Source organism: Mchenga conophoros, linkage group LG11 (genome assembly GCF_057382185.1).
Source record: "Mchenga conophoros isolate Kocher_MC1m ecotype Shallow Benthic linkage group LG11, M_conophoros_male_GT1.1, whole genome shotgun sequence".
In the NCBI taxonomy this organism is placed as follows: domain Eukaryota; kingdom Metazoa; phylum Chordata; class Actinopteri; order Cichliformes; family Cichlidae; genus Mchenga; species Mchenga conophoros.
Window position 1 is genome coordinate 25,679,465 of NC_140536.1, and position 9,164 is coordinate 25,688,628.

The window sequence follows — 9,164 nt, forward strand, 5'->3', positions numbered from 1 at the left end:
GCGGTTACTCTGGGAACTGCAAATTTTTCACACTGCATCCTTTTTCAGTCTCAGGGGTTTGCATCCAATTCAGTCCGCCTCAGGTTTCACTTGTAACAAAGCTAGTGAATCAGTATTAACCTGCAGAATGAACTTTTCAGCACAAGCAATGTATTATTAGTGGCCATTAGTCAGCTCCAGAGCTCATAACGTCTATGTATTTTTTTTTTCAATTTCAGCTCTGCTGTAGCTCTTTATAACCTTAACTAGGTTTTACAAAGCACTTTAAAACTGCACACCACACAACCGTGGAGCTTTACAATGCAGAAACAGAGGCTGCCATAATATAGACACACTATACTTCATGAAGCAAAAGATTATTGTTGCAATTAAAGCTTTTTAAATTGTGAATAAGCCATGCTTTTATAGCTCTTTAAAATATATTTCTCATTTACCCATTCACACTCCCCCCCACACACTAACACAAGCCAGTCCCTCCCAATGGTCAGGGACCAAAACGCTAACCCTAGTATTAGTGGACAACGTGCTTGACCACCTGAGCCACAACCACCCCCGTGAAAGGATAATTTTATGGAAAAGAATATGTAATGAGTTTTTGGGGGTTTAATCAATGCCAGAAGGAGGACGTTAACAACCCAACCTCTTTCAGCACTTGCAGACACACAGGCAAATAAATGACTGGAATCTAACCTCAGCTAATTCAAACTGCAGTTTATTACATAGACTACAGGTTTGGATATCTTTGATATGTTCTGCAGCAAGACAGTTATTTCTACTGAAACATAGGCATGCCATAATGTATATCCAAGATGGGGGAATACCACAAGCAGTGAGAGATTGAGGAGTAGTGAGAAGGCTTAGTGTCTCAGAGGAGTGGTTTAGACTGGCAGTATACTCTACCTGAAATTGAATTTGGCATGTTCATGCAGGCCACATGACAGAGGATCAGCCCTCAAACACCTTGCAGTATTTGAGGGCTGATCCTCTGGTAAAATATTTTCTTTGCCTTGTTCACCAATTCACATTCAATTTTATTGTTTTTGTTGCTTTATTTTTCTTTCTTCTTAAATATCCAGTTCTGTTGTTTTCTCTCAGTGTGACTGGTAAGTTCCTCCATCTGGCATAGATGTCATTAAACAAACAGATCTTGAGCCACAGGGAATAAGCTGAAATTTCCACACAGTGCTGCATTCAACAGTTGTTAAGAAACCACTAAATTGTATAGTACTGGTGAGAGTATATGCTATAAAATTGAGCGTAAAATTGCATGATGGGGGGCTGGTTACATGCGATAAACAAACACTGGAGAAGGGGTTTGGTAGAGTAATGTGCAAGGGCCATAGAGCATTGTCATGTCTTTAATAAAGCTCGAGATGCCTTTTCATCTTTCTGTAAATTCCCCCACCTTGCAAATTACTCTATATGCGTGCTTTTACTTTGCATTCAGTCATTGAGTCCATCCCTCTCTCCCTTTCTCTCTGTCCCACAAACCCAGCAGAAAGTGAGGGAAAGTGGCAATTGAATTTCCTTTCAGAGCAGTGTGTGGAATAGGAAAAAGTGCAGGGCCACAGCGCTAGCCTCTATCTCATGCAGACACTGAACGCAGCCTTAATCCATTCCCTTGCCCTTCCCCTTCCACACACACTTGTCTCCAAATCCCCTCCACTCCATTCCTGGAATAAATTATTTCATTTCTTTTTGGTCCGCAGCATTTTTATTCGTCTCAGTGGCATGCCTTAACTTCTGTCCCTGTGGAGAGCCCTGATGAATGTGTTGGGCTCGCAACCTCTGATCATCCCTGCTCTGAACGCCTTTAGATACACACTAGCTTCTGGCTGCCTCCAATGCACATAAGAATTGTCTCTCCTCCCCCCACCCTCCTCCCTCTGACTCACAAATACACAAAGGAATAATGCAAGCTATAGAATAGATCTGGATCTTTTATCTTTTTCTTCACACGCACACAAACTCTGCAGAGACAAAAACACATTTTCGCTCTCCTCTGTGGATATGAGCTGGCGATGCTGCTCCTTGTTCTGCTTAATGATGACATTTAAGAACACTGAACATTTTCAAATAACATCCATAATTCATTGGGGAAAATACTTTCAGCAATGTATAGACTGAATGTGTGCAATTCAATCTATACTGCTGAGTTCATGGACAAGGAGTAAAGCTGCAAATTAATTATTCTTTTTTTATACACATAAATCTAATTACTCAATACTTGATTTTAAAGGAGAAGCCTGTGTGTGATAACATAAATGCAAATGGGTTACAAATTAAAGGTGAATGCTAACAGTCACTTCACCCCTGCAGGGAGGGGATTGGTCATCTTTGTCGTGTTGTGTGGACATTTTGGTGGTGTGTTCGTGCCTTTAGAAGGAACAGTTTCACCTTCGTCCTTTGATGAAACATTCCTATCCTGATGGGAGTGAAGTCTTCCGGGATAGGAATGTACCCATCCATAGAAAGCAAGCATGCATTGTTTACTTATACAACACTTTTAACCCACTAGAGTCTCAAAAGTCTTTACAATAGCCAAAAAGCACCACATTCCAAACTGGAAACAAAAAAGCATACACGTTACAAGAAAAGCACTGCAATTAAAAACAAAGAACAATAAAAAGAAAACACATAGTTAGAATAGTTAGTATTTTTTTTACATGTTCATTTATCTTCAACGTGAAGCTTTAATCTGAACTGCAAAGTATTTTGTAACTCTATTGTCAGTTATTATCACATTGTAATAATAACTAATAAAGTTATTATTACAAGGATATAGTGTACTTGTAGAATCAGTGCTAACTGCCAGTTAAGGTATTCTGGTGGCATGTGTGGACATTACACCTTACTGTGAAACTTGTTTTTTCTATTTATTTACCACTTGTTATAAGGGTGCAATATGTGTAAGTGTGTGAGTGTTTGGAGGAATTAATGATGACACTCATACAATTTCTTGTGCCAAGTTATCATGCTGGGCTGCTGTACTCATTGGCTTGTCCTGAAACCCTATCTGGAGCCCTAACGATGTTGGATAAGAAGCCATCTTACTCACTGGTGTGCACATGTATTTCAAGATTAGGATTCGATAAGGATAGGTGAGCGCTCTGTTTCATCGAGGTCACCGGGGAATTCGCTTCTAGCTTCTAAAACACCAGAAACTCCACATACACACACACACACACACATACACACACACACACACACACACACACAGAAACCACATTTCCCTGGCGGGCGGTCCTCCAGTGGTATCAATTAAGGAGGAAGCCCAATCAATGTCTTAGCACCAGCCTGATACTCAGCTACAAGGAGATTAAGACTAGACTTACATCTTAACACAGAGGAGTGAGCAAGACACCAAAAAAAACATACAAAGGCCCCACATGCACTACACAAAAAAAACACACATTATAACATCACAGCACAAAGATTTTAGGACAAATAACTAGCCTGCTTTTTGTCTGCTGTGCGGCTGCATCTGGCGGTGTTGTTGCTTTGAGAGACTCTCTGAACAGAGGGCATTAATGGTATGTGTACTTTCTATTTTTCTCACAGTTATTTTTCTCCTCTTGTCTCTTTGCTAGGCTAAAGTCTGACCTAAATACTTCAGGTTTTTGATGATTGGACCAAAACAGAGATCAGAGGCGTCCAGCGGGCTTGTCGTGATAATGGAGAGAAGGAAGGCAGGCAGAGGATCTGGACACACTCATGCAGAGATTCTGGTACTTACCGCACTTCGTAACTGTACAACGCGGAGCTCATAAACCAGTCAAACTTCATTTTAAAGCCTCACCTTCCACCCCACATTGAGATGAAAAAGCTGCAGTGTATCAGCTCTTTGAAACAGTAATCCACTGCTAAAACTGGCTGGGCACGAGGGGTCCATCATTCACACGCTCTGGGGGTGGGGGACACACCAGAGAACCTCTGACCTTGTCTTGTGACCACACCGAGAGATTGAAGAGCCCGTAATGCAGCGATGGCAGCTGGCCCACCAGTTTTTCAGCTTAATACTGATCCATACTGCTCACCATTGTGTCCTCACATAGCCACACACACACACACATTGTCTCCCTAGCGCACGCACACACACACACACACACACACACAAAGACAATCAGAACAGGAAACATGGAGGTCAAAGAACGGCTCACCAGTTTTTAAATGCACCCATTTATTTTTCATGAAATGACGTGAGGGGACTTGATAGGCGAGAGCACGATGATGAAGTCCCTTCCAATTTCATTGGCACCTGCTCCTTCATGCTGCAGGACAGGAAATAAAGACGGGCAGCTCTGACCAGAAGAAATCTTTTAAAATGTTTCAGTCAGGTGAAACTCAGGTCAAGTACTGTGACGCTTCAAAAGAACTTCATTAATCAGTGCTAAAAGACAAATTAGAGTTTATCACAGATGTAAGTGAGTTAGCCTTGTGCTCTAACATACATACAACAAACAATACTTTATTTTGTTTATTCTATTTCCAAGCATAATACTGTAATATAAAACAAATTCATTTAAATTAAATCAAATAAAAAAACAAGTTATTTCCACAGTTCCTAACCCTTGGAAGTTATTTCCTGTTTTGGGTGTCCACACTGCAGAATCCAGAGAAGAAGAAACCCTGAAGAGGAACCTTTTAAGTGTATGGTGTAGACATAATCGCAGCATGACCAACTACCACATTCAAAAATATATTTAAAAATTCAAAAACACTGTGTAAAGCCTCAGTCACCAAGCCAGAGATCAATCGACAACCCTGCGGCAACTTCCGGTCACTAGGAAAAAATCTGCATCCCTGATTGGTTGATGAAGTAGAAGCTGGTGAAATAGTTCGCAAAGATGATGCTGAAACCTGAAAAAAAAAGTGACACAAAGCCAAATGTTTACCTGTAACATAAACGTGGTGCCTCACTGGCGCAACCAATATTTCAAAAAAGCACAAGTTTTACTTCGAATGGGTGAACATTTGTGCCACACTTGCCAGTTTCACTACCACTCAGAAAGCTACTGACAAATCAGACGAGTGACGTCTTCCATGTAAACTAGTGGCGACCATGGCAAATGAGCGGAGAATGTTGGAGCAGCACCGTCTTCCTCTTTGGAACAATTTCACTGCCAGCAAACAGCAATCACTCGCCAACCAGTTGGGGTGTACAAATTTTTCCCTAGCAACCAGAGGTTGCCAGAGAGTCACTGACCGGCGTGACTGGGGCTTTAGCAATTCATTTCACAGACTAGCCGATTGGGGATTTTACTTATTTCCCCCTAGCAACCAAGGTTGTCAGGGGTCGCTTGGCCTGTGTTCAGCACATATGCAATGAGGGGAAATATAGCGAGATGGTCACCCATCGAAGTGATATTTTCGCTGACATTTCCTCTCTACTTGCATCCCTGAGCATCCACACACAGTCAAGCATCACAGAGAGAAAATGAAGAAACAGAATGGCAAACAATGAAGACCACAATTGGAGAAGTGCACCAACACAGCTCTGCTATTAAATATTAGTGTAATGGTATACACATTTAATATTCAACTTTCCTGGTGGAAACTCTGCTTTTCCAATACCACAGTCATCATGAAACCCATGAGACATGCAAACACACAGGTCTGACCACAAGATCCTAAATCCTACATTTCCACTTGTTGTTATATCAACTGTCAGTTACTGTTATGTCACATTAGCATTGCTACTGGCAGTGAAAATGGAAACAAGTAAAAATATGTGAATGTGCTCAGGGGAGCTGGAAGTGTGTAGGGAAATTTCTCTGAACACATTCAAGGGTTATACATTAGATAAAGGTTATCTTGGGGTTGGAAGCATCTTATTTAATGGACCTCGCACAAAAACAACCTTTTAAACAGTTATAAATCCACACACAGTACACTGTGATTTAACCAGTACTGACTCAGTCAAACCACAGAGGTGGAGGTTGAATGAATTAAATTGTAATCTGGTGTGATTGTAATAAACTGGGACCACATGCTCCCAGGTTGAGCTGTTATTTAACTTTCACCCGTCCTTGTTTGCTTAAGATTTCCAGTAAACGTTTCCAGGAGTAAGTAAACCGCCGTGATTTTTTTTTTTTTTACATGAGTGGCAACAGTTCTTGAATTTGCTGCTTCTTGCATGCACTCAAGGGGCACACTCGTGCACTGGTCCTACACACTTCTTTGCAGAACATCATTTATATGTTGTTTACCGTCACAAGGGGGCAAGGTCAGAAAATACTGGTCTGTGGGTTATTCTTGTTCATATTTGTGCTGTTGTTGGTCGCTTTCAACAAAAACACACAGAGGGTCATAAAAGACAAGAAACCTTTTTGTAGTGCAGTGAAGCAGAGTTTTAAAAAGTGTCAAATGAGGTGACTGGTTACACTTCTCGTAGTGCTTTTCATAGTGAAGTGTAGTTACTCACTTCCTGTTCCAGCCAACATTTTAAATAATCATCATTTGACCATCACTGCTAGCTAACACATTTGGTTTTTTGGAGGGAGGAAAGTATAAAAGCAAGTCTGTGTAGGTTGCATCCTTAACTCTGCATAGACAAATACCTACGCAAATGGCCAAAAATGCAGTACTATGAATCGTACTTCAGGCAGCAGCTACTGTGTTTTGACTCCACCAGCCTTGTCCAAATAATTTGCTTATAGAGATGTTATCACAGTTGATATTAATAAACCTGGAATCTGCTTCAAGTATAAATGCACATTGTTATGGATTAGATGGTTTTCTCTGGTCAAAGTATCCTTCATGATCACACATGAGATAAAATAAAGACTAGCAAACCACTGATTATGGTGAATTTATGGTTTCGCAGTTGTGCCTGTGCCTGGGTATTTACCTACATAAAGCATACACATGCAACCTTACATGGACATGCTAGTGGAAACCACTAGCGCAAAGCTTGATGTGGATAACAATGGCGATTGGTTGGAAACCATGAATGTTAAAAGTGTGTAAAACTTTGAAAATACAGTATGAGAAGCACAGATGTCAGCTCCAGTGAACAGTGCAGTACAAGAAAAATATTTGCCCTGAATTGATTTTTTTTAAAATATATTTGCCACATTTTCACGTTTCATATCAAACAAACTTTAATATTAGACAAAGATAACCTGAGTAAAAAATAAAGTTTTTAAATGATGATTTAATTTGTTAAAGGGAAAAGCTGTCCAAACCAGCCTGGCTGTACGTGAAAAGTAATAACTGGTTGTGCCACCCTTGACAACAAGAACTGCAATCAAGCCTAACTGACAATGAGTCTTTTGCATCACTGTGGGGAAATGTTGGCCCACTCTTCTTTGCAGAATTGTTTTAATTCGGCCACATTGGGGGGTTTTCCAGCATGAACAGCCTGTTTAAGGTCACGCCAAAGCATCTCAATCTGAGTTAAGTCTGGACTTTGCCTTGGCCACTCCAAAGCCTTCATTATATTTTCTCTTGGCCATTCAGAGGTGGGTGCAATTGGAGGTGAGGAGGGCAGTTACTTTTCACAGAGGGCCAGGTAGGTTTAGATAGCTTTGTGTGACACACATGCAAAAAAAATAAAGAAGGGAATACAACTTTTTCATGGGACTGTGTGTTGCCTAACCAACAAAAGCACAAGCAAGAGGAGCCCACAGACTGCTTGTTTCTGCCACTCCACCCCTGGTGACAGTAAACAGCTACGCTCTGAATAGGACCACCACAGAACCACGCTGTCTCCTCTAAATAAGTCCTGTCATTAAATCGGATACTCGTTGGCTTGTGGTTGAAGTCCTTTGCCAATAAATTTGCCTCCCTTTCCAACTTTAACAAGAAGAACTTAAAATGCATTTACCATAGCCTGAAGCTATTGATTAAGCCTGTAAAAGTCGACCTCTTTCAAATGAGAGGTCTTTTTGCAACAAAAGGAGTCGCCCCCTGCTGGCCATTGCCAAGAAGACATGTTTTAAAACACTCATGCTGGCTTCACTTTTCAGACTCCAGGAGCGATATCTATCATTTATACAGTCTAAATTGGGCATTTTTTTGCATGTCTTTCCATCATTTCCTGTCGTCTCTCTTAAGAGAGATGGCAGGAAATGATGTTTACTGAACTGTGCAGTAAACACATCCAACTCTGATTCAAATTTTTCAAAGAAGCCTAGACTACAGTAAGCCTAGACTACAGTAAACACATGTGTCATCCATCGTCACCACAGTTCCCCAACAACCCCCAAACAACGGTTAAATAATCAAAGTAAAGTAACTGGATCAACTGCTGAATGCACACATCTGTCACCAGCGATCATCCTTTTAAACTGTAGCAACGCATGTGCTGTCAGAGCTCTGTGTGGAATGTGGGGGGAAAAAAATAAAAAAAATCAAGGCAGAGATGAGCAAAGCACACCTTAGCTCTCTGAAGTGGCTTCCCTTCTCTAAACACTGATCTGATAAGATAGGAGTGAACCCCACTAGGAATTTGTTTTCACTGCTCTTTCACTGCAAAGCGGATGATAGCGAAGACATGTGGAGAACAGAGCCACTCCGGCCCTGTCTCGGGGCACACTAAGAAAAGCAGGCGAATTCCACCTGAGAGGAGGAATCTAGAAGCCGGTTATTGGTTTTGCCCCCTGTCAGATTGACCCCGAGAAACAAAACACCTGCTTTTCTTATTTCTTTTTGGGGTTGGACTTGGCAACCACCGTCAGTTCTCGCTCATTTAAAAAGAGAGCAGGCTGTGGGTCACGGATGGGCACGGACGAAAAATTATGACTGCTTCGATTTCACTATTCAGTGACCAAACACGGATTCAATTAAACCCAGCTGAAGGTCATGAGGTAATACAATGTAAGCGGGTCTGCCACTGAGCTTAATGGAAGCTCTCATGGCTTTGGGAATACTTAAACCAATGGCCCTGTCTAGCTACCCCTCAGTGTCGGCCATTCATATAACCTGAGTGCTGTCATAACCTGAGTGGAGGAAGCTGGGGGTAAGAGTTTAAGAAATGTGCTTCAAATTTGGACTAGCACAGGTGCCAGATATGGAAAGATGCGAGTGTTATTGCTTACAGCAGTTTTGGCCACAGAGAAGAAAGAACAGATAAGGATCTGAGGCAGGGAGGGGAGGATGGGGGTGATGCAGGTGAAGAGGTGGTAAAGTATAGTGGGCGGGGAGTGGATACTATGGGAGAG